This window comes from Callorhinus ursinus, unplaced genomic scaffold (assembly GCF_003265705.2).
Source record: "Callorhinus ursinus isolate GAN/ISIS: 27379988/994484 unplaced genomic scaffold, GSC_fseal_2.0 scaffold65, whole genome shotgun sequence".
Taxonomy (NCBI): Eukaryota; Metazoa; Chordata; class Mammalia; order Carnivora; family Otariidae; genus Callorhinus; species Callorhinus ursinus.
This window is the reverse complement of record NW_027397127.1, coordinates 6,961,910-6,987,672: the sequence shown is the minus strand read 5'-3', so window position 1 is coordinate 6,987,672 and position 25,763 is coordinate 6,961,910. Positions and strand designations below refer to the sequence as shown.

At 52.0% G+C, this 25,763-nt stretch overlaps 1 protein-coding gene across 1 annotated transcript in view; it reads left to right on the top strand.

Moving 5' to 3' along the window:
• The first annotated feature begins 1,479 nt into the window (after positions 1–1,479).
• FRMPD3 (FERM and PDZ domain containing 3) overlaps positions 1,480–25,763 on the top strand; it is a 123,649-nt gene continuing 99,365 nt past the window's right edge. The window contains exon 1 of the mRNA XM_073885762.1: positions 1,480–1,597. The gene's annotated coding sequence lies outside the window, so the exon portion shown is untranslated. The remainder of the gene's footprint in view (positions 1,598–25,763) is intronic.

Genomic DNA, 25,763 nt, shown 5'->3' with positions numbered 1-25,763 from the left:
GGGCTCACTTTTCCCCTTAGAACTGCAGAGGCCCGAATGTGTCAGTCACTTAGCTCTGTCTCCAAAAGGCCTCTGACACTGGGAAATTCACTATGCAATTGGCATCTCTAGTGGCTCTTCAACTCCACCGCTGGCTTCCTTCTGCTTTCCTCTTCCCTGGCCTCGACTTCGCCCTCCCAGACCAGTGGTCCAAGTTCCCGGTCCCCCTGGGTCCCCACTGAGGCTGGCCTTTGCAGGAGAGGGAGAGTGGCCTTTTTCTTGGTCATTAAAACTCCTCCAAAGGGGTCTGAAGGCAGCTAGGAGACCAAGAGCCTTTCTTGAATCTTGGCTGCTACATGTTTAGTATTCACAGCGTGTCTCTTAAAAATGTCCTGAGATCATTCATCAGGCACTGTGCTATGTGCCTAGCTACTCTCCTCGGGGGTGGGGGGGTGTGTCTGCGCGGGACCCTCCCTCCATCTGCTGGTGAACACACATGCACACAAACCTTAACCTCCTTCCCCTCTCACCAAACCGACCGCAAGCTCTAAGCGGACCTTTGCCCGCTGGCAGATCGTTCTCTTCCTGGGGTGGGCTCCCGGGCTGGGCCTGGGCTCGAAACAGCTCGCACTCCAGGGCTGGGGAAGAGACACTGCGAGCAGGAGCCGAGCCCAAACTCAAGGTGCGTGTGGATGTTGACTGTGGTGACCTGGAGCGGAGCTGCAGGGAAGGCAACCCCAGCGGAAGGCGAGCAAATCCGGGGGGGGGGGGGGGAAGGGGGAGGGGGGAACGAAGGGAGCTCGGGGAGGCAAGGGCAGGGGCCAAGGAATGGAGCCCCTAAGCGAGCGTTCCCGTCGCCCCCTCTCCGCAGTTCGCGCCCCACCCCCACCCCCGCACTTTCCCGGGTTCACTTTGGAAATCGGCTTGCCCAGTTAGCTGCCAGCAGTTCCCGGCAGAGCCCCACCGAACGGTCAGGTTCAAGAAGTAAGGCCGCGCCAGGCTGGGGTGGCTGGGTTGCTGGGCTGTGTCTTGGGAGATTCTTTCCCCAATTGTCAATTCTGCGCTTATTTTTAGTTGTGACCCGAGCCGGGAGCTGTGCCTTTAAGCCGCGTTCCCATTCGGGGAAACCGACGCCAGCACTCGAGGGTCGGGAGGCGCCGGAGAGGCCCCTCTTTCTGCACTCCCCCGCCCCCTCCCCCGCCCCGTCCCCCGCCCCTTCTCCCCTCCCCTCCTCGGCCGTCCGGCCGCCTCGCCGCCAGCCGTCACCTCGCCGCCTGCCGCACTCCTGGAGCCAGAGAGCGACGAGCGAGCCACGGCGATGGTGCCGCCCGCGGCGCAGCCATGGAGCCCGCCCGAGGAGCCCGCGCGCGCCGCTGCCAGCCTGCCCGCAGCCCGCCGCCTGCGCGCCAGCTCCCCGTGTCCCGGGCCAGCTGCTGCCGCCCCGCCAGCCTCTGCCCGCCCCGCCGCCCGGCGCCACTGAGCCCCACGCCCGTGCCGGGCTCGGGGACACGGGCGCCCTAGTCCCGCCGCCGTCGCCGCCGCCACCGCGCCGCCGCCGCCGCCGACGAGGAGGAGGAGGAGGAGGAGGAGGAGGAGGAAGAGGAGGCGGAGGAGGAAGGTAAGAGGCGCGCTGCCTTCAGGGGGGGGGCGCGCCCGCAGGCTCAGCCTGGCCAGGGGTGGGTCGCGGCGGGAGCTTGCCGCCCCGGGCCAGCTCGGGGGCGACGGGCGCTTGGGCGCCCCCGGGAGCCGGGGTCAGGCCGGGGGGCGCCTAGCGTCGGGCCGCCCGGAGTTTGGGCGGGCGGGGGGGAGCCGCGGGTTGCGTGCCCACTGCCCCGAGAATCGCCGGCTTAGCGGGCTCGCCTTGGCCGCCGGGGGGGGGGGGGGGCGGGGTGAGGAGCCGGGTGCAGGGGAGTGCAGCGCGTTCATTATGGAGCCTTTGTGTGTACGCCGGGGCCCTGGGCACAGTTGGGAGAGCCGGCGAGACGCGGGGCCTGGCTGCTGGGAGGTGGCCACTTAGCGGGGGTGCCCGGAGAAGCCCAAGCCCCAGGGCTGCCAGAAACAGCTGTCTGAAGCATGTGTGTGGTTCCCGGGGCCATGTTCACACGCGGACACGGACGCACACACACGCACACACAGGCGCACCACATACCCGGTGCTCAGCTACAGTCACCGCCATCCAAAGACGAAACACACACACAAACAAACACACACATACAGCTATACTTGCCCCCTCCACCAGGATGCTAATTAAGCAGTCACTCAAACACATACAGCTACGCACTCCTCCACCCCAGTGCCCAAAAACATGTACACACACACACACACACACACACACACACACACTTCTACTCCCCAGCCTGGTGCTTTGGAGCTTGGAGAGTGTGTATGTGAGTGTCTGTTGTCTCAGAGTATCCCTGAGAAACTACATGACCACTGCACATTACCGCAGATTCAATACCTGCTGCCTCCCCACACACACACACACAGCCAACCCCCACCCCAAGCTACTGTAGACACCTCCACCAGGGCCCTTAAGAACTCCTTTCTGGGAAAAAAAAAAAAAAAGCGTTTCCCAACTCTGATAGTCGTGCCCTTCCACACCGGAGCTCCTGGGCCTCCCGCGTGTGTGTGTGTGTGTGTGTGCGCGCGCGCGCACACACACACACACACCCATACACACACACTGAAACCACTGCAGGGGCAAATGCCTGACACCTTTCCCCAGAAGCAGGTGGCTCCCCCACCCTTGCAGGTGTCACCCAAGAGCCCTTGGCCACAGTGTATGCTGGATTCTGCTGGACCTGTCCCCTCCTGTGGGCATGTTAGTCCAGCTGCAGAGCGCTGGAGCCCACCGGGTGGTCTCAGCATCCTGCAGCTCTCGAGGAGGGCGGGGCACTCTGGACTCCTGCCCACTGGGGAAATTGCTGTAAGACCAAGGCTCCCTTGGGGGCGCCCCTCGCAGGGGTGGAGGGTGGGGAATCTGTGCTGACCCAGAGAGAAGCCCCAAGTGAGTTTTCCCTGCTGGAAGACAGGGGGTGAAAGGCACACTTTGGCAGGCAGTTCGGTGAGCTGGGAGACCCTGCCTTCCCCTCCCCTTCCTTTCCCGTCAAGCTCACTGCAGAAGCCAGAGAATCCAGTTCCCAGCTTCCTGGGAGCCGAGAGAGGCTTCCCAGCAAGCCCTTGCTATTTCCACCAAGCAGAACGCTCTCGGCTCTCCCCAGGGAGACCTCAACAAGACTTGGCCATGCCCAAGCAGACATGCCGGCTTCTACCCAATTTCGTGGCCTTTTTTTTTTTTTTTTTTCATGCGAGAGAAGCGATTCAACCTCAGGAGCTTGGCATGAGGGTATCCCCGAGTTGAAATAAGACATAACGCGTGTGGAGGGGGCAGCAAGATTAGGGAGGAGGATTAGCGGGTTTGGCTGGTTGAAGTAGAGACGCCAAGTCAGACTCTAGCCCTTGGTAAAGTCGTGACAGAGATGGCTTCGACGACGTCAGAGCCCCATCCCTAACACCCCGCCCATGGGCTGCTCCCGGCGCCTATGGGTCCCCTCCCCCTGCCCCCTGAGACCTTTCAGCCAGGGCTTTGCTCCCTGCCCGGTCAAATCTGATGGCAGGATCCCTGCCGGGCCAAGGTGTTAAGAGCTGACAATGTTTTACTGCCTTCACCTCTCAGGTAACATTTGCATTTTCTAAAGGAGGCAGAGGAATGGCTCCGCTGGTGGGGCTGTCAGGCACCTGTGGCAGGACCCAGGCTGGAGCATTTGTGGACGGCGTCATCTACTGTCTACGTCTGGCCCAGAGTTACGCGTGATGTGTGTGTGGGAGTGGGGATGTGGGAAGGTGGGATGCAATTATGGAGGGCTTTGAGGCCCACAGAAAGAAGGTTTAAATTGATGTGAGAGGCAATTGGGAGCCACTGCAGGATTCTGGCAAGGGAGGGGATGTGATCCAAGCAGGACAGAAACACTCGTTGCTGCGTGCAGAGGGAGCCTCCCCTCTCTCCCACCGACACCCACCACCACAATTGCCTTGCAAGTGCGGGCTGATGACCACCAGAGAGAGGAGGCCAGCTAGGGTAGGGTGGTGGGAGCCCCAGGCCCTTGGCTCTGAGCATCTTCCAGATCTGAGGTGTCCTGCAGACTAGCAGGGCACGCTGCCCTAAACCTGCAAGCGCCCTCCGAAACACAAGCTAGGGATGCTGTTGGTGCTGTGGCTTCAGACAGTGCAGTGCGATGGAGCTTCTGCCTCCTTGAACGAGGGGGCTAGGGACTCTTAGGAGGCTGCAGGCCCCATTTTGAATGAGTCAGGGGCACCGTCCCCACCCATGGGTGAGTAGCACAATCGCAGGGGGCTTGGGAAGGGAGCTGTGTGGCCTGATCGGGGTATTTTGCCACCAGTGAGGTCCTCTGGGAGCAGTAGTGGGTTGAAAAAGTGCAACAGGAAAACCCTGGCATTGCTGACCACGCAACAAGCTGGGGCGTGGGGGTGGGAGTGGGAGGGAGACAGTTGCAATCCCAGGGTGTGGCGGGTCGTGGGGGTGGTGGGGCAGGGAGTCCAGGAGGGCTCAGGGTGGCATGGGCGGAGGAGAGGCATTGGCCTGGCACCGCCCCACTGCAGTAGTCCTCACTTCAGCCCTTGCAGGCAGCACGGGAAGATGCAGGACAACAGAAGCACTCTGTGTCCCCCCCACCCCCACCCTGCAGAAATGATTGGGCTCCGTGGTCAGCACCAGACAAGGCCCCCTGAGAAGGTAGCACCAATGCAATAGAAAAAGGATCGCTGTTCTTTTGGAGCCTCTAGGCTAGCTGAAACCATAAAAGACACACACACACACAAATTACACGCGCGTGTGCGCACACACATGCGTGCACGCACGCACGCGCGCGCGCACACACACATACACACACACACACACACACCTGGAGCAAATTGTGGGAAGTGAGGCTCATGCAGACAAGCCTGGCTTATGGAGGTTCATACCCTCACAAGGCCCTAGCAAGCATTTCTAGGGGAGCTGGGACAGTCCCCATCCATCGTGGGTGAAGACCCTTAGCTTGGACGGCCCCTGGGAGGCAGCCACACCCAAGTTAGCTTCAGCTGTGGGCCAGCCTTAAGGCTATTAGCATTCGCAGCAGAAAACTCTGTTCTGGCTCTTCTCTCAAGGACTTCTGTTTTCCTTCTTACCATAAATTCAAAAAAGAAAAACATTCTCTTGCATTATCAGCAACCAAAATGCAGGACTCAAAATGGGCCGGACCTTGCAGTTCTGCTGGGAAATCCAAGGGCTAGGGGCAGAGGGGGAGGGAAGCGTACCATCTTCCCTCCTTTCCAGTCCCCCATCCCCCCACTCAGCTGAGCTGGTAAGGAGAGGGCAGGGATCTTGGGGGCTCTGTATTATTTCCTACCCACGACAGGCACAGCGTCCCCTTTTCTAAGGGCACTATCCTTACAAAGGAAGGTTACCAGCCCAAACAGCCCAGTGGCACGCTAGCACCTTACTCCCCTGGGCAGTCAGAAAATGAGCTTGAAAATCAGAGCATGTGTCTGACAAGGGGGCAGGGGGAGGAGGAGGAGGAGGAGGAGGAGAGACAGGGAGACAGGGAGACAGAGAGACAGAGAGAGGGAGAGACAGAGGGAGAGACAGAGAGAGGGAGGAGGCTCCCTGTTATATGTCGGAGCCACTGTTCCTGTTTGTGTTGAAGAACATGAGATGAGCAGATCTCTCTGCATGCATGCCATAGCTAGTGACCTTTCCTGCGCCTCAACTTCACCTTGGCATTAGCCACACTGCTAGCTATCCCTGGGTTCTTGAAGAGCTCTCTGCCTGGTTGTACTCTCTGTGTCTCCTTCCAGCCCAGTGACCCCTCCTTTGTTCTCTGTTTTGCTGGTTCCTCCTCCTAGCCCTCAAATCTGGGTGTTCTTCGGCTCCTCTTGCTTTCTACTTCCCCAGCTGCCAAGGGCATACAGCTGTGTCGTGGGTTCCCTCTCACCCCTCTCCCGGCCGGTCCCACTTCTCTAGCCCAGACCTAACCCCTCTCCTATATTTCACATCTGTATTTCCAGCTACTTGCTGAATATTTCCCCTTGGATAGGCGGTTATCATGTCAGACTCGACATTCACAGACTCATCTCATTATGTCTCAAAGACGACTTGCTCTTCTGACCTCTGTTACACAAGCCTTCTAGAAGCCTCAGAATCATCCGGCTCTACCCCGTTCCACCCCACCCCCTAGTTTCTTTCCATGCCAGTCCGTAATATCCACACCTGCCACATTAATATTCCTAAATCCCTGTTATTCATGATGCTTCCGACCAACACCTTTGAGGCATAATACCTGACGGCCTGTGGGATAAATTTCAGCTTCCTTCGCTTGACATTCAAGACTCTTCTTGAATGGGCCAAATGCCGTATATTCTCAGAGCTTCATTTCCCACTCTTTGTCCCCATCACTTATTCTCAGATTTTAGTGTCTCTCAAAATCCCTTGCAGATTCCTAGGTCCCACCATGTGAGCTTCTGCTTCGGTAGCAATAGTCCCTCCTGGACCCTCTACTGCAGCCAAATTTCTTTCCTCAGGGTCTCCGAAACATGTCTTTTGTACGTTTTTCGGCACCTGTGCTCTTGTTCATGCCATCCCACTCCCCAGGTGTACCCCTTCCTCTTTGCCTCTCTCCTATCCAATACCACTGTACCCGTCATCTTTCAATGCTACAGTCAAATGCACCTCCTCTGTGAAATCCTCTTGGATGGTTCTAGACTGAAGTGATCTCTCTCCCCACTCTGAACTCCTCCTGCACTTACTGGCTCTAAAATACATTTGGCAGGTACATCACTGGTACACCCCACTCTTATTGCTTGAATCATTAACTCATATGTGCTTCACGTACAAATGCAACTTCTCATATGCATATGTCTTATCTACATTATAAGCTCAATGAAGGAAAAGAGCCTGGTGTTTTTCGTTTTCTTTTTATCCCCATAGCACACAATGCCTCACACATAGTAGGTATTCACTAAGCATCTGTTAGGTGGGATTGAATATTTGCTGGATCCTATTAGAGTGAGATTCTATCATGTCTCCCTCTGCACATCAGTTCAAGAAGCATTTACTGAGCACCTGTTATGTGCAAGGTGCTGTGTTGCTTGTGGGGAGGACATAAAGATGGAGGTCGCTCGTCTTACTTGGTCTCAGCCATGTTACATTTACAGTGCCTGGTGCATTTAAGAGATCCTCGACATATATTTGCTGAGAAAACAAATGAATTCATGAGTAAGCGAAGAGATGAAGTTCAGACAGGAATCACATGGGCAAGAATGCAGAGTAGCTGTATCATAGAGTCACAGAGAAATGAGGTAGGAGTGGAAGATAAAGCTAGAAAGGTAGACTGGGGTACAGTGGGTGACTGTTGTCTTTGCTTTTTATTATGATCATTTCTCAAAGAAATAGAGAAAATACATAATAACCCCATTTACCCATTATCCACATTAGGTAATTATCAGGACTTGGCAATATTTGCTTCCTTTATCCTTTGTTTCCTTTGCTTTGTTTTAAAACAAAATTTGGATGTCAATCATGTCACTTCACCCCAAACACTTCTCTATGCATCTCTAAAAAACAGACATTTTCTCACATAACCACATATCATTAACACACGGGACCAAAATAACAATAATGCTTTTGTACTATCTGTTGTCCAGTCCATAATCAAATGTCCTCAGTTATCTCAAAACATGTTTTACAGTTCACTCGTTAGAATCAAGACCCAAAAAAGCCCAACGCATTTCATTTGGTCATTATGTTTCTTGAGGTCCTTTCAAAAGTCCTCTCTATTTGACTTGTTAGAGAAGGCAGGCTAGTTGTTGAGTACACTGTCCTACCTTCTGGTCCATTTGCTTCCTCTTGTCGTTTAGCTTGTTCCACTATTCCCTGTATATCTTGTAAGTGGAAATGAGCTCTAGGCTTGATTAGATTCTGGCTCATTTTTCTTTTTCTTTTCTTCCCCTTTGACAGATTGATTGAAAGGGGGCCATCCTGGAGGCATGAAGTCTGGTTTTACCATAGCTGGGTGGGGATAGAAAGAGGGAGATGGATAGATCAATTTTGGAGGTAGAAAAAAACCAATTTGCCTACCAAATGGATGAGTGGGATGAGGAAAGAAGAGGAGTCAGAGGTGATTCTGAGGCTTTGAGCCTGTGTGATGAGGGGAGTAATAATACCATTATATGTGAAGGATGGGTTTTTAATGAGAACAGCAGGAATCATGGTTAGATTAAAGGAGGACCTTTCTTTCTCCCAGTAATAAGCCATCTGCTCTGTTTTTGTTTTGTTTTTTTTTCCCAGACAACACTATCTTTTCCAGAAAAATTTTGATTAGTGCTGTAGCTAGTTTGGGCCCTCCAGAAAAAATTCAGAAAGAGCCTCCTTCTTTTTTGTTAATGGCCAAATAATTGAATTTCCAGACCCAGAGCCTTGGAAGGAAGGATAGTATGTACACCAATGGACAGAGAGAAGGTAATGCTGTTAGCACCCTTGCAGATTGGCCAACTGTCCCAGATCATCATGGATATCAGAGTCACCAGTCTTGGGTGGAGGACCGAAGGATGCCAGGGCTTGGGATTTCTGTAGACCCTGCCAGTGAGCACAGCTCATGGCCCAAGTCTTCCCTTGGGGTCCCCTGAAGTCCCCATCCCACACTCACCTCTCCATCCGCTACGTAGCCTTCGGCCTCTTAGGCCCTCAGTGGCCAGTGGCAACAGTGGTCCTGCCAAGGTCAAAGATCGCCTGGCAGCCCTGGGATATTCAGTGGGCTCTGAGAAAAACCTCAGATTATTTAGTTGCCTCAGGAAGAACTTGCTGTTGAATCAGATCAGGTGAGAACTTCTCTCAGCAACATTCTATCATATTCACATTCATAAAAGCTCTCCCTCTCCCTTTCCCCAGCTCTGCTTTCTTCCTGCTTTCTCTTCCGTTTCTCCCTCCCTGCCCTGTCTCCTCCAGCATACATTTATTCTCTCAGGTTAATCAAACACTGGCCCCTGCAGCCCATTGTGTCTCAGATTGATCACTTAAGCAGCATTATTGATCGCTCAGAAAGCCTTAGGAGGTGGGAGTGTACTGAAAACTAGAGATCCAACAGCTGATTGGCTGGCTAGGCCTCTCTGGGCAGCCTCCATTCTTCGACTGCCTGGAACATCTTTTGTGAAAGGGGAGGGAATGGACAGAGAAGATCCTCAGAGGGCCTTCATTCATCTCATTTTGGAGTTAAGGCAAGGGAACAGGAGTCTATTGAGAACCCCTGGGTCTAGCCCAATGCCCATGTTATGATGAAAAGGGGAGAGCAAAGGGCCTGCTCTTTCGAAATTCTTAATTTAACAGAAAAGTAATACTTATTCATACGAAGCAACTAACAATAATAAAAGTTGGAAAACAATTACATACTATATTATGTGCTCTCAACTGTAAGCACCGTAGGGGTTCAGGGCACAGAGAGGGAGCAGCGTGGGCTGGAACAGAGGGAGCAGGCTTCCCAGAAGAGGCTGAACTTGAGTTAGGTTTTGAATAACGTGTGAGATGGAGATGGTTGACTAGCAGAGGAACAGGCTTCCGAGGGAGAGGCACAGTTAAGGGAGAAGACAGGAAAACGGACTTCTGGGTAAGGGGCACTTGGATTTGGAGGGCCTTTGATGTCAGTGTGGGAGTTTGGACTGGAAGAGACCCCGGAGAGCTGTTGGACAATTAATGCGAAGTGTTTCAGGATGGTTAGCCACCCGACAGGAAGCCACTTGAGTGGAACAAGGAGGGATTGAGACCAGCTGGTAAACTGCTACAGCACTCCAAGTGAGAGGGAGTTGGAGTGGTGGCAGTGGGCAGAGAGAGGAGGGCCAGACCCAGAAGCCCACTTCGGGCTTCCGCATGGCTGGTAAACTACCAGGTGGATTCCCTCGACTGGTTTTTGCCTCATCTATTCCCAGTACTCACACATTCTTTGCCCCTCAGGACCTTCACGCGGCAGAATTTCAGGGGAGCTGAGAAAACAATGGGTAAATCTTAGTTAACCATCCCAGGTCAGGTAGATTTGCACCTGGGGCCTTCAGTGCCAGGACCCCCGAAGGACAGGAAGGAGTGAACAAGGGGGAATCTGGGGTACTGCACCCCCCACAGGGAGGCTGGAGGCAGGGGCTGTCCGTTTCAAGCTCCCAGGACCCCTGAGGGCTGCTGAGAGCAAAGAGACACCTTTCAACTTCCCTGGTAGAATCAGTTTTGAAAACTCCTCTCAGCACTTGGGATGGCCCCGGGGGAGGTCACACCTGTGCCAGAGCATGGGGAGAACTGCCACAGGCCGGCTGGAGCCCTGCTGTTACAGCTGCTAGGAGAGAAATAAGCGGGGAGCCCACAGGTGGGTGGGAGGGTGATGGTAGAGGCCTCTGACTGCTCCTTTGCTCTCCCACCAGCTCTCCCCTCCCAGCCCAGCCCACTGAAGGTCAGCCCCGGGCAGGTGTCTGGGCCCAGCCCCTCATCCCTGGGTCGGAAGGGCATAGAGAACTGCAGATAAAGGGATATTTGTGGGATGTTACCCCCCTTTCTCTTACCGGTTCTTCTTGGGGGAGGGAATGATGTCTTCTAAAGATGAATGAGTGGAGCGTTAAGTCTGCCCAGGCTGTGGGCTCCTAACCACCAAGGGAGCTCAGCTCTGGGGGTAGGACCACCCAAACAGGCCTCTCTTTGCTTCTGACCCAAACCCACTGGGAAAAGAAGGGAACAGATGGCTAGATTGGTGGATGAACACTCACATGTGTACCCGTTCACACACACACACACACACACACACACACACGCACATCGTGTAGTCTGTCCACCAGTGGTTTCTTCAGCAGCATCTCCCTGCTGAAGATTTCTGTTCTCATTTCTGTTCAGTCTTCTGGTTGCTGGTTTGAGGTAGGGGTGATGGTTGGAAGGAGGGTGGTTGAGAAGTGGGCGGGTATCTCAAGTGGAAGATGCTCATGGAGGTTGGAGATTGGAAAGAGGGAATGCAAGTCATTGGGGCAGTTGTCCTATTTATGACCCTTTGCATGGAAAAGCCTATTAAAAGTGGCAAGAGGATGGCATGATGGTGACAACTGGCGTGGGAGTCAACCAGTCAACCAAGACCTTTCAGTTTGGAAGTCCTGCTGCAGTGTGTGCTCATTGTTTCTCTCCCAAGCTTCGTCTTTCATATCTGCGGTTTTTCCCTTCAGTAATTGTTCTGTTTATCTTCCCACTTCAAACTCAGACCCAAGCAAGTCAGCTACCCATGCTTTTTCCAGTTGATACAGGGGGAAACTGAGGTACCCAGATTACTTCTTAAGGGGCCCTGCCTCTGATCCCATATCAGGGTGGCCAAAAGTCCGGACCCTGAGGGCTGGGACCCTGAGAAGACCAGCTACTCACCAGGCTGGCGAGGGCGCTGTGTGTCAGGCCGGCCCTGTTGCCACCATCAATGAAATCACCTAGAATTGCAGATATGATTAATAAAGGGAATGTTGTTCTATATTCATCTCGTCCCCTACAGTCGAGCTGTAATCTTTCTAATATGTAGGAAAAATCACTCACTGACAGAGAAAAAGGAACAAGATTTTTCAAAAAGATTTTATTTATGTATTTATTTATTTTAGAGAGAGTGAGAGAGCATGTGCATGCTTGCCAACATGTGAGGGGTGGGGAGGTGCAGAAACAGAGGGAGAGACAGAATCCCAAGCAGACGTCTAGCTGAGTGTGGAGCCCAACACTGGGCTCGGGGCTCCAGGCGGGGCTCCAGGCGGGGCTCGATCTCAGGACCCTGAGATCCTGACCTGAGCTGAAACCAAGAGTCAGATGCTTAACCGGCAGAGCCACCCAGGCGCCCCAGGAGGGGGATTTTTAAACAGACCCGCCAGCCTGCTGTGGCCACACAGTTTAGAATCTGTCACCTGCAACGTCCAAACCGAAATTGGCTGCTGGGTCTGCTTTTGTCCTCCCCGCTCCCCCGCCCCCAGAGGTTTCCACACTCAGTCTAAAGGCAGCTTGTCCCGCTTTGGAATTCTGGGTGATCACTGGAAATGATAAAGGCTGGCCTTTAACCTGAGCTCCAGTTCCATTTCATTATTACCTTTAAGGACATTTTCTCTTCGGAGTTCACCATCACTTTAAATTCGCCCCAGCTAAAATCAAACTCAGGGTCTTTCCTCTCCAGCCTTACCCTCCACGCCGATCCCCAGCCCTGAGCACTTTCCTGGATCTCTGTCTCTATCAGTGACACCATCATTCTTTTCATAGCCCACGGGCTGAGCCTTGGAATCAGTCTCCCCCTCCTCATGGCCATCAGTCACCACCATGTCTTGGCACTTCATCTCTCACAAGTGCCTCACGAATCCCTGCCTTCTTGACCATTCCCACGGTTGCTGTCATAGCCCACGCTCTCGTTCCCTCACACCCGGATTCCTGCAGCAGCCTCCTGCCTGGTCCCTCTGCATGCGGCCTCCCCTTCCCCGCCAAGCAATCCTTCAAGCTGCTGCCAAAGGAATCTCCTTAAAACATCTTTCATCGTGTCACTTCCCTGCTCAAGAGCCTATAATAGCTCCCTTTCGCTTACAATATCAAATAGAAACTCCTCTCCCTGGTATCCAAGGCCTGCCTTCCACAACAGCTGAGCTTCACCATGTATACAGATGCTATATATAATCCTGTATATGTATAAAATCCCTCTGACCTATTTCTTCCTGACCCCCAATCTCCATCACTCTCATTCTCCCTGCCCCACTGTACCCCACTCAGAGCACACTCCTCTCTCCACGCTCAACTTTCTGCTGTCCCCCCAGCCTCTAGTGACCCCCTCTTCTCCATCTCTGCAAATCCTTCTGTCACATCCTCTAACTAACAAGCTCAAGTCCAGCATCACAGCAGCGGCTGGATGTTCTAGCCCTCATCGGCTGCCCTCCTTCTTTTAAGTGTAAGTTTTCCTCGATTATGAAAGTAATACCTATACATAGGGGAAAACCTTGAGAATACAGAAAAATATAGAAAAGGAAAAACCAATAATCACCCACCGTTCCCCCTGTTCCCTTTTGGAATCCAGACCTTTTGTCCACCACGATTGAGCACTCGATTATACTGTGTCCTATTGCCTTGACTTCCTGTGTGTTCACCTTCCTCCTCGGCTGGGGAGTGAGCTCTTCAGGGGCCTCTAGGATCCGTGTGTCATGCCGGACAGTGCCGGACACGCAGACACATCGTAGGGGCTCAACAAACCCTTGTCCATGGGTGGAAGGGAGATGAGTCTATATCTCCTCCATTCCCAGGGAGAAGGGGGGTGAGCCCAGGCAGCCATGGTTCTGCTACTTCCTTTTCCAGGAGAGGAATGCAACCCAGAGAGGAGGGGACTGCAAGTTCAGGGCTCATAATACCCTGGAACCCTGCTGCCTCTGCGGACACAGCCCTCTTGTCCGGTGCTGGTTTCTTCCTCAGGAAGCCTCTGGCTTCGAGGCAACAACTCTAATTCATCCCAGTGGCCAGAGGAGCTTCTCCTGATATGTTGGCATTAACTTGCAAGAATCAATAATTGCCCCCTTTGCGCAACGTATCAAATTGAAACCTCTCATCCTGGTCTTCAGAAACCAGCCCCAGTTCACTTTCCTTCCCTTTCCCATCTGACTAGCATAATGTATCTCTTGTGGTTTCCCTAACAGACCCCTTCACTTGAGCTCAGCCGGCCAGCGTGCCATGACCTCAAAGCCGAACTTCCCTAATGCCCGACAGTCGGCGCTTTGCTACATATCTGCCCCCCACTTCAGCCTCAGGCCCTGCATTGCCTAGTCCCTCTGCCTTGAATCCTGGCCCTGTTGCCTCATTGCCCTCCATCGCTGAGGTTCACGATCCCATTGGCATGTGCTGCTGCTCACCTCAGACTCATTGTGCCACCTTCTCTGTCCTTATGTAATCATTTTGTATTAAAATATTAATATGTGCTCACCACTATATTATCGTATCAAAGTGTCCCCCAGCTAATTCCCACCTGGGTTCTGTGAACAGCATCAGGCAGAGTGTGTACTCTGGACCTGGCCTTACCACACAGTGTATTTCATGGTTTCAAAGAACGATTTTAACATTTTTAAAAGTGAAATTGTTCTTATAATTCTTGGTGCGTCGTATTTGAGCCGGCAGCATCTTTTCCGTCTCAGGGAAAACTGAGAAAGTGTGGCCTCGAACATCTAGAGTCAATGAAATAAGATACAAGGTTACTTAACCTCTCTGAGGCCCAGCCCCTTTATCTGCAAAATACTTACATCGGAGGATCATTGTGAGGACTCGAACATAATATTTATACAGCACTTAGCCCTGGGCCCCACACTTCGATAGAGGCTCAATAAATGTCAGTGATTGTAATTCCCCAACTTTATAAACTGTAAACCCCTCAAGGGCAGGGACATGTTTTTTCCTCTTCCAGCAGATGGTATGATGTGAAGGGTGGAAAAAGGTTCCCTTTCCAAAAATATCTTCTGCACTAGACTGCCAAACAGCTGAAATTTCAATATTAATCACTCCTTCGAGTTAAGGCATTATCTCCTGAAGACCTCTGTTAAAAATGCAAATATGTCACTTGGGAAGGTAACACATTAATTCATTAGCATTCATGATCCCATTAGTGCAGATGGGTTTATCAGATTAACTAGCTGGCACCAGGCAAACCTGAGAGCCCTAGCAAGGGGGGTAGTGAGATACATGCCTGAAGGTGAGAGCGGAGAAGTGATGGGATAGGCAGTCCAGAGCGTAGCGCCACCTCCCATCTGCTCTTGCCTTTTGGGGTTTGTTTGTTGGCAAGATTGTGACTGCAGTAAAGAGGGAAGGATCTCAGTGACAGAGACAGAAACACACAGGTGGGAGGAAATGTAAGGTTGGGAGGACAGTCCCTACGAGGTCATCTAGCTCAGTCTCCCCTTCAGATTTTTAACTCTCATCAGCAGGGCATTCACTGCCTCCTAATGGAGCCCATTCCATTGTTGAGCGAGTCTAAATAGAACATTTTTTGAGATTGAGTTGAAAGCCATCTCTTTCAGTAGCTTCTTTCCTTCCTCTTCCTCTTGGCAGCCCCTTAAAAAGATCTGAATATGGTTATCACGTTACCTCAAGTCTGTCTGTCTTTTGACTTTCATTTTATTTTAATTTTTGTAGCTAAATCTGCTGTTGGGGAGGAAATTTTTATTCTACTCTTCAAGATTCTTCTAGCTGGTCTAAGAATTAAATTGACCTGAGACAGATTAACAGGAGAAAAAAAAAAACCCGAAGTTTAATTACGTGCACACACAAGCCCAATAATGAAATTGACACCTAAAGAAATGACCAAGGAAAGCAGTTCTTTATACTTTTTCGACAAAGATACAATAAATCTTTAAAGAATTGACAAGACAAAGAGAACTGATGTTCAGGAGCTTTAATTAGTACGGAATTCTAAACAGAATTTGGGCTGGAGTAGTAAATTAGGAAAAAGTAACATAGTTTGTTTCTACAGCCTTCTCAGCCCAGAATTCCCTGTCTCTGGTGATAAGGATACCTCTTTACCTCCTGGGACAGAGAGGGAACATTTCATGTGGGAGATTTATTTCCTTTCTGGAGACAAAGTGGAAGGTCGGAGTGTTCTTTATCCATTGGCCGTTCCTTAAGTAACTTTTACTTAAAAATAATCAATATGCCAACGTGGCACACTTTTGAGTGGCCTGCCCTCAGTCCCTGTGCTGCTCAGTTTGCTCAGTGATTCCTTTTGTGGTATGATTCCACAGCTGAGCTTCTTAACCTGGAGGTCCATGAACCTCCTGGAATTGGATGTAAAACGTCAGGTTGGGGGGGGCGGGGCTCAATTGGTTAAGCATCCAACTCTTGATATCAGCTCAGGTCTTGATCTCAGGGTTGTGAGTTCAAGCCCTGCATTGGGGTCCATGCTGGGCTCGAAGCTTATTTTACCAAAAAAAAAAAAAAAATTTGGCTAAGTGTATCTGCATGTCTGGGCTCATAGGCTTGAAACAGTGGTCCACGACCTAGAAAAGGCCTTACCCTATTGACATTGTAGCAACTCAGTCACTTGCCTTTGGTAATGCTCCAATTTGTGAGAAGTCTCCTTAGGGGTCCTGCCCAGAACTGAACACAGTCCTGCTGTGGTGCACTAACCAGCACAGAGCACAGTGGACACGGTGCTTTTATGAACAGCTTGATAATGCACAGTTTTCCCCTTTGGAGAGCACTCAGTTTCGTGGATGAGAACATCTTGTTCCCAGGTAACCAACCCTCCCCGGAACTAAGTCCCTTTCTTTCAAAGGAGCAGCTTGCTACATTGAAGAGCATCTCAGTTCTCTCTCTCTCTCTCTCTCTCTCTCTCTCTTTCTCTTTTAAATCAAAGATCTAATTGGCTTTATTCAGTGATTCATGAATTGGGCAGCATCCCATCTAGCAGGTAGAAAGGGGCTCCTCGTTCCAATTCCTTTGGTGGGAGCCAGTGGAGGCTGCTTGTGGCAGCCTGTCTGGTCAGGCCACTTCGTAGGCTAGCAGAGGAGCTGTGTGACTGAGCACAGCCCTCAAGTTCTCTCCAGTGCCCCCATTTTCCCAGTCCTGTGCACTGTAAAGAAACGCTTGGTTTGGGATGCCTGAGTGGCTCAGTTGGTTAAGCATCCAACTCTTGACTTCAGCTCAGGTCATGACCTCGGGGCTGTGGGTTCGAGCCCCATGTCAGGCTCCATGCTGAGCATGGAGTCTGCTTGTCCCTCTCCCTCTGCTCCTCCCCCTGCACTCGGTCGCTCGCTCTCTCTCTGAAATAAATAAATAAGTAAAATTAAAAAAAAAAAGAAAGAACACTTGGTTCACACATATGAGAAAACTGAGAGAGAGGATGAGGCGTACTGACCCAGCCCTTCTTGAACCTCCTTCTAGGAGGCTTTAGAGGATGGAATTTGGGGGACTGGTGACGTCAGTGGAGAACAAGGGCACAAATGTCAAATGCTTTAGGAAGGGCCAGCTCTTAAACAGGAGTGTGTCAACATGAGAAATAGGCATGTCTTGAGTAGACAGCCCCCCTCTATTACTTCCATTCTAGTCCCACAGACACAGCCCCAAAAGGCTAAATATTAAAGGTACTTGGGACTGTATGGGATAGGAGCAAGCCAACTGGTAAGTGGCAATCACCTATAATGTGTGACATGAAACAGCCATAGCGCCAGGGCCCTCTGGCCAACAATTTCTCCCTTCTAGCCATGATTTTATGTAGAGAGATAGAGATAGAGATAGATACATACATACAGTGCTCAATCCAGCGTAACCATCGCTGCCTTGACTAACTGTGAGGGTGCCTACTTCCCCACCATCGTGGTCACTCTTTTAGGGGTATTAAAGCCTGTTGTGAAAATGCACATGCTACCTGAGAGGGGAAATACATCAAATAAAACACTAGTCCTGTAAGCTGCTCTACAAAAATAAGAAGAAAAGATTCCATGGCCAGATATGTTTGAGAAATGCTATAGCCCCCTCTTAGAGACCTTCACAATGCACATGAGCATGTGAAAGGCTCTGAGAAGTCCTGCGGCAGAGAAACCTGCTAATATAGTTTCAGGTTTCCAGTATGTATTGACCACAGCTCACTGCCCTCCTGTTCTCCTCCTCGAATACAATCTATTAACATCCACACAACGGCTCAGGGGAGTTTAGCTTTCAGCCGTGACCACCGTTTCACACCTGGATACACAAATGACTCGATGCTCCCAAGGTTCTGCAGAAATGGGACACGGATGGGTGAGTTTTGCTGTGGAGAGGCTGTGCGAGACTCTCGGGACAGGGAAAAAAAAGCTTCAGGAATCCGGCAGAGGGAACCTAAAAGTGGGGAGGAAACCAAGACCGGGAGGCTGGAGACCAGCTCCCCCCCACCACCACTTCCCAGTTTTGTCACCGACCAGCCCCTGGTAGATGCCGTGCTCTTGGCCCTGAGCCCACAGTGAGCAGAGCGGAGCACCTTTGGTGGGACCAGGACAGGACCCTGCAGGGCCATTTGTGGTCATTGGCTTCTCAGCTGAGGCCTTTCCCCTCACATTCCCTGCCTGCTGCCTTCCTTCACCTCCCCGGGCCTCTGGCATGGTGTCATTTCTCAGTCTACTCGTTGATCCATTTTATTTGGGTCTCGTTCTTTCCCCCTTCCTTCAAGGGGGCTGAGGGGGCTTTTGACTTGTGTGCCGCCAAAGGGAAGAATAAGAGCATGGGGTGGGTGGAAAGGCCAGGAAAAGAACATTCCTCTTCTGCGGGACCAGGGGCAAGTCTGCCTTTTCTCTCTGCACCCTCAGAGCATGAAGGCGCACTTCTATAGCCATTGCTGGGCCCTGGGGAGGTACCAAAGATACTTCTGGAGGCGGAGAAAACTCCTGCCTTTTGCCAAGAGAATCTAGGAGGAGTCGGGGGTCAGAAAGGCAGGGGGCATAAGGGTGCAAGCGTCTAGCTGCTATCTGTTGAAAGTGGCCCAGGTTGGGGCGGGGGGGGGGGGGGGGGAGGGGGGGGGGGGGGGGGGGGAAGGAAAGGGGGAGAGAGAGAGAGGAAGAGAAAGGGAGAATGGAGAAAGCGTGTGTGAAGGTAGATCTGCTGCACCGAGGTTGAATCTTTCCTGACTGAGGAGGCCTAGGGGCCACGTGGGTACTGGCAGGGGGCACGTCAGGATCACAGAAGTGATTCGTCGGGAGGGAGAAGGGATGAAAATCTCTGTAGTGCCCTGGCCCTTTCATCGTCAATGAAACCGAGGAGCTGGAGCAGGGTCATTTCCCTCCTCGCACGGTGCAGGAATATGAGTTCGTCTGTGTGAGTGCACGCACGCACGGTCGCCTCTGAGGACTGACCCTGCAAAAGGCCTCTCCGTGGATCCGTCGGAACCCGCACCACGCCCCGCACTGCCCGCAGCCGGGAGGGGTTTGCTGGTACTGAGAACCTCTCCCCCGCACGCCCCAGGAACTGATCGCACCTAGTTCGAATGCCTCTAACTCCATTGAGTCCACCTCCTCGCTAGGCAGTTTATTCCGCTGCCTAACTGCATTAAGGTTAGGAATGGGCTGTTTTCCTCTCACTCAATTCTATTTTTCGATGTGAAGACCCCAGGCTTTCTCTGTCTGTCTCTGTCTCTCTCTGTGCCTCCTCTCCTCTCCGTCCCCCACACCGGGTCACCGAGGCCCGCAGTAGTAGTCCACGTCCCCATTCACACAGACATCCCAGAGCTGGCTTTGAAGCCTCAGAAAGTCCTGAGGACCTTACAGTTTGGATGCCGAGGGCCCCCTCCGGCTCCAGGACCAAGGTTGCCCTTTCTCCAACACCTGTGGGCTTCAGCTTGTGCCTGTCAGGATGGCCCTTTCGATCTTTCCTCCGGACTTTGCTGCACCTTCTCCCCTGCAAAGACTCTCCACTGCCCAGAAACTGCTGAAAACCTGCCAACCCTCCGCCCCCTCACCTCGCCCCCACCCCACATCACCCCTTTGGAAAATTCAAGGCTAGATCATCCTATGGTAAAAAAAAGCCCACACCCGCTCTTCATCCCCCCTTAGCCCCAGCAGCCCGGTAAAGCAGGGGAGTGTTGGTTAATAAATGGAACGTAGGGCCAGACAACTCAACCATTTTACTCGACAGGTACGGTCTCAGGATTTACTTGTACCCAGTGTTATTCTAGACGCCATGGGAAACTGAAGGCTATGACATGGGCCTTGCCCTCGGGAGACTTGTTCTCTAGCTAGGGGAAAAACACAGAAAGGAGCTTCCAGGTGAGACACCTTTTTCATTGACCCAACAAATTTTCAGTGAGTGCCTCCCACGTGCCCATCCCTGTTAGAGGTGCCAGGGCCACGGAGGCAAACAGGACAGACAGAATCCCTGCCTTCGTGTGGAGCATATGTTTCTGTGGGAACACATTTAAAAAGCAGACAAATAAATCATCACTGTTTGTATTGATAGGTGCCAGGAAGAAAAGAAACAAGGAGCTGGGGTGGAGAGTCCTCCCAGCTACCTCAGCTAGGGCAGCCAGGAAAGGCCTCTCTGCAGGGGTGACATTTGAGCTAAGAACTGAATGGCCTGAGGACAGTCCACACACCGTGTGCCTCCGTCAGAGAAATCACACGGAGGTGGAAGCAAGTGGGGAAGGCTTTCAGAAGGAGATGGGGTTTGGCTGGGTAAAGTGCACGGCACAGAGCTTTGACCACTACCTTTGGGAGCACTGGTCTCACTCTGGCAAAACGGAGAGTTGAACTTCCACTCAACAGAAGATTCATAGTCTTCTCCCCGGAATCTGAGATGGCCACTATAAGAGGCAAGGTCTCTGAGATTTCTCCAGGTGATCTGACTATAAAAACCCTTTCTGTGTCACGCCTAGTAGTTTCCAGCTAGAACCATCGAGTCTCTCCGGGTAGGACAGAGTCAGGAAGATAGCTAATGGGTGGAAGGAAATCAGGGGATCATTGCAGCTAGAAGCAGAAGTTACTCGGTGGAGAAGAGAGAAAGATATGTGGGCTGGGGCCAAATTGCGGTAAGGGTCATGAAGAGGACTTTGGACTTAATCCAGTAAGTAGTGGGAAGTTGCTCTCAGTTTTTGAGCAAGGAAATATAAGGAAGACAAAAGGAAAGAAAGGAAAGGCTCTGACAACTTCTGGTAACCAGAATCCCTCCTGCCCAGAACATGTGGGCTACGCTCAAGGAACATTGTTCCAACATGGGCTCAAATCTGAGCTCTGCCGCTTACTGACTCTGACCTCGGACAGGTTACTTATCTCCTCTGTGCCTCAGTTTCCTCCTCTGTAGAATGGAGTTATTGTGAGGATTAAATGAGTTAATCATTATAAAGTGCTCAGAACAGTGCCTGATATCTAGTTAGTACTCAGTAACTTAAGCTACCATTATCCAAGGACAAAACTGGTATGAAGGGTTGCAGTCTGGATACTGTCATGAACCTTGAGTTGTTTTTGGACACAATTTGATCATCTGGGGATTCTAAGAAGCTGGGAGCATTGCCTAGGCTCAGGACCAATGCATACAAAGGAAGTGGGTCCTCTGCCCCAATAATCTTTTCCATTAGCCTGCTACCAGCCTCTAAAATTCCCACTGTTCTTTAGTGGCAATCTGGAGACTCAAACATTTTTAACTGAATAAAGTCATCCTCTTATCTAGTTGTCAAAAAAAAAAAAAAAAGACTTGAACATTAGGTCATTGGCCATCATCACCTGGGATTAAAGCAGAGCTTTGAGGGAGTGGGGCACAGGATGGTATAGTAGTTATCTTACTGCCACATAACAAATGATCCCAAACCTTAGCCATTTAAAACAACAAACATCTAACATCTTCCAGTTTCTGCAGGTCAGGAGTCTGGGCGCATCTTAGCTGTGTGGTTCTGGCTCAAGCCCTCTCAGGAGGTTGTGGTAAAGCTGTAGTAACTACAGACTCAGCTGGGGATGAAGGATCTACCTCCAAACTCATTCATGTGGTTAGGAAACTTTGAGAGTTTCAGTTCCTTGCCATGTCACGTGCATCTCTCCATGAGGCTGCTCACAACATGGCGGCTTGCTTCCTCCAGTTTCATTGATCAAAGAGAGAGAGAGAGAGAGAGAGCACGTGACCAAGAGCAGGCCAGCCCAAGGCAGAAGCCACAGACTTTTTATGACCTTATCTTGGAAGTTATATGCCATCATTTCTGCCATACCCTTCTCATTAGAAGTGAGCCACTAGGTCCAGCTCAAGCTCAGGGGGGAGGGATACATAAGTGTGTGCCTATCAGGAGGTGGTGATTATTGGGGCCATTTTTGGAGGCCACCTACCACAGATGGAGAAGAATTGATGGTAGCTGGTAAAAAGGCCCCTAGTGAAGTGGACACTTGGAATACCCTGACTAATTGAGGGTCAGCATTCATAGTTCCTGGATTTTGCGGTAGCCAGAGATTTGGGGCACCAAAAGGGCAAAGAGAGGAGCTAGAAGGTAGGATGGGTGGTGGCGGGGAGATGTTTGACCCACACCTGGAGTTGCCAGATGTCCCGGGACTCTCCTGTGACCCAGGCGCAAATTCGGTGCAGAGGCATCACAGCCTCCCGTGCCCTGGCCCACAAGGCCCAGCCCTATGGGCGTGGCCAGGGAGAGGGGACCAAGCTGGAATGATGCCCAGGAAGCCCAGTGGCAGCAGAAGCAAGAGAAGGGAATGCAGGTTCAGCAAATGCATTTGTTTGCAGTTGGGAAAGTTGTTAATTTTAGCTTCACACAAGGGGCTGAAGCGGGAGGGTTTGTCATTTCTGCTGAGCTAGTCCTTGGCTGCCTCCCACAGGCCACTGCCGCCCCGTCAGCTCCAAGCCGCTATTTGCAGGGCGGTGCGCTTGGCTGATAGTAAAGAAGGGCTGCTGTGGGTGGGGGGGTGCCATGGGGCCCCACGAGGCTGAGAGGCCGTGGGGAGGGGCCCCAGCCAGCCCTGGGCGGAACAGCGCTGCGGGCTGGTAGCTGCCTGCTGGCATCTCCTCGTGCTTTCCATTGCCCCAGTCCTCCCATCCCTGCTCTACCACTTGCTGATTTTGTGACCCAGGGCAAGTCACTTTAGTTCTCAACGCCTCTGTTTTCTCCTCTGCAAAATGGAGATAAATAGTCCCCAGCTTACAGGGGTGTCGTGAGGAATGATGGGCTCGTGTAGGTAAAGCACCAATAAGCGGTAGCTGCTGTTACTTACTTACCTGGCTCTGACTCAGGGCACCCAGCCCAACTGAGGCAGGTCTCTCCCAGCACAGGACCCCGCTTCCCAAACCAATCAGGAAACCTCCCTGAGTGTGTCTTCTTTTGCTGAGGGCTTTACATGGATTTACATGCATTAGACACTCAAATGATCTCCAGTTTCCATAAAAAAAACTGGGGCTCAGAGAGGTGAAGTGACTTGCTCAGGGGCACATAGCTAATAATAAGTGGCAGAGTTGGGACCATAACCTAGATGTGTCCTAGTCCCAAATCTGCCCTTTTTCTTTTCTTTTCTTTTCTTTTCTTTTCTTTTCTTTTGTGGAGGGAGAGAATTGAGCTGGTGTGGGAGGGGTATGGGAAGGGGCAGAGGGAGAGGAAGACAGAGAATCCCAAGCAGGCTCCACACCCAGCATGGAGCCCAGCTTGGGGCTCGATCCCACGACCCTGAGATCATGACCTGAGCTGAAATCTAGTTGGATGCTTAACCGACTGAGCCATCTAGGCGCCCCTGCCGCTTTGCTATCCTAGCACAGCTGTTGGCCCTGAGTATGATTTCAGGATGAGATGGAGGTAGACGGTAGATGGTGGGGCCAGAGGCTGGCTACAAAGGTAGAAGGCTTTGGGTCCTGATCATACAACTTTTTGGTTTCTACTGCACCTCCACATGGTTAAACCAGGAGTACAGGTTCTGATTTGTTTAATGACACTCTCCCACCCTCACCCCAACACGCACACGCACACGCACACGCACACAGACACAAGCATGCGCTTTTCTACCAATTGGCTAATTTCCTTTCGATCACATTTCCGAAACCAAGAAACACGGAAGCAGGTGTGGGTGTGAGTGTTGGAGGACCTGTTCAAAACACAAAGCGCTAAGAACACAGTCATCCTGCCAGGGATCCAGATACCCTCTCCTCATTACCAAGGGAACCCTCATTTCTCGCAGCGGGAGGTGGGGATCTGGGCTGACCACAACTTGCCCTGGCTTCACAGCTTAGGGCAGACTCACCCTCTCCTACAGTAGCTGCAGAGAGGGAAGAGCTCACAACCTTGGGAGCTCGAGGGTAAGCAACTAGCGATGGAGAAGCCAGAGAAGTGAAGTTTGGTCTGGAGACAGGGAGGCGAGGTGAGGACTACGCAGATCTGAGAGGTGGAAGGAGGATAAAGAGGAAGAGACACGAGGACTGAGAGAGAGGCTAAGGGAAAGAGAAGAGGAAATCAAGGAAGAGAGGAGTATGGGAGACATGAAGGACTGGAGGAAAGAGGGGGGCAAACTCCGATCGCAACATGCAGAGAAATCCCGAACGAGGGGCCTCCGGCGTCATCGTACAGGAAGAAGGCAGGGGCCACAATCTCCCCGGTAGTAGGTGTAGGAGGTTTGTCTGGAAGCTGCCTTTGCATATTTCTTGGGGGTACTAGCAGGGCGGGCAGGTGCTTGTTAGAGATTCATGGGGAAGGGTGAGTGTGAGAGGGATCGTGCTCTCTGTCTGCCGTCCGGCTGGCAGCTGGTCTTTCCTTTGACCCGTGAAGGCCATTTAACCCCAGCTCCCTTCCCTTCCGGGTGCTCCCTTCAAGTGTCTGCCTCGCTCTGTGGAAGAGAGGCCCCGGCTGGGAATGTGTGTTTGTTTCCTGTGGTTCTTTTTTCCTCTGCCCCAACCTTAGCCTGAGCTGCTCTTCCCTCAACAACATCCAAAGGGGGAAGCAATCATTGGTTCGAGAAGAATCTCCGAGCCAATGAAATGTCAGCTCAGCCATTGTTTCCAGATGCCTGAAGGAGAATTATCCATAGATGGAGGAAAACCTCAGTTGACCGGAATGTCTGGTAATGCGCAGATAAGTACGCAGTTTTCTAGCAGGTCAGGGGTTTTCATTTTGATTCATCGTGGAAATTCTCTCGAAAGTCTGCGGCCTCTTTCTTGCCTTAGGATGGAAGGCCCAGTGAGATAGATCCTGTGTTTGATGACTAAGGACCTCGCTTCCTAAATATCAGCTCCGATGTTTAGGATCGCAGGAAGATGGTATGGTAGTGCAGTCAGAACACTGGCTTCTAGAAGTCAGAGGGCCTGGGTTCCACTTTCCGGGTGAAAATGTGTACTGAGAGCAGACCACCCCCCTTGGAATTACTTACTTGAATCATCCCCTCATGCAGGCTGAGTTCATTACCCTTTGCCTCTTTCTCTACACAGCCGAGTGAAGAAAAAAATGTATATGATCAAGTGATGGATCAGAAGATTGGACCCTTGTTGGCTGAAATTTTATCATTTGTCCCATTTCTTCACCAAAATGTACACCCCTGAAGACACGCTGTGTCTTCCCCGAACCACTCAAACCCCTTAGCCCCCAGTTTCACCACTGTGCCACCGGGCCAGGCTGTGGGTTCTGATAGGATCCCTGCCGTGTGTGAGACCTCTGAGCGAGCCCAGGGCCTGGGGTTCAGCGAGTGCTTCATACGTGGCAGCTGCTGGCCCAGGTAACATTGTTCTTTGAGGGCCAAACTGGGGAAGACAAGTAGGAATGAATACAGGGCTTCCAAATTCCGCTGTGACTGCTGGAGTTGTAATGCGTAATCATAGCAAGGGGAATCTCGCAGCTGGAAGAGTCCTTCCAGGTGAGGAAATGAAGGTCAGAGGCTCCTAAATCAAGCAGTACGCCTGGCGGGGGCAGGGGGGTGCGAGGCAAGTTTAGACTTTGGGGCAGATAGGAGAAAGGGAGGTAGAGGGGCAAATGTTGACCTTTGTGGTCTGGGCTCAATCCCCTCCCCCACGTCGTTCCCATCTGCTTGATAGCTGGGATTACTTCACCTGGTTAGGCTGAGGATTTGGGAGAGAGGAGGGACTGGCCTCAGGGGTAGGAGTCCAGGCCTAGGTAACTGGGAGGAACTTGGGCCCTGGGGTGAGTGGGGCACCGGCGCTAGAGGGACAGCCAGAGGGCATCTAGCCAGGCACTGGGGCAGGGGTAATAGCAGTGATATACATAGCCTACTCCCCAGCTTGGCCCCAGGATACCTGAGGAATAGGATGCTGGCCTTGCCCCAGGGGATCCCTCTGGAGCCCCAGGAAAAAGGAC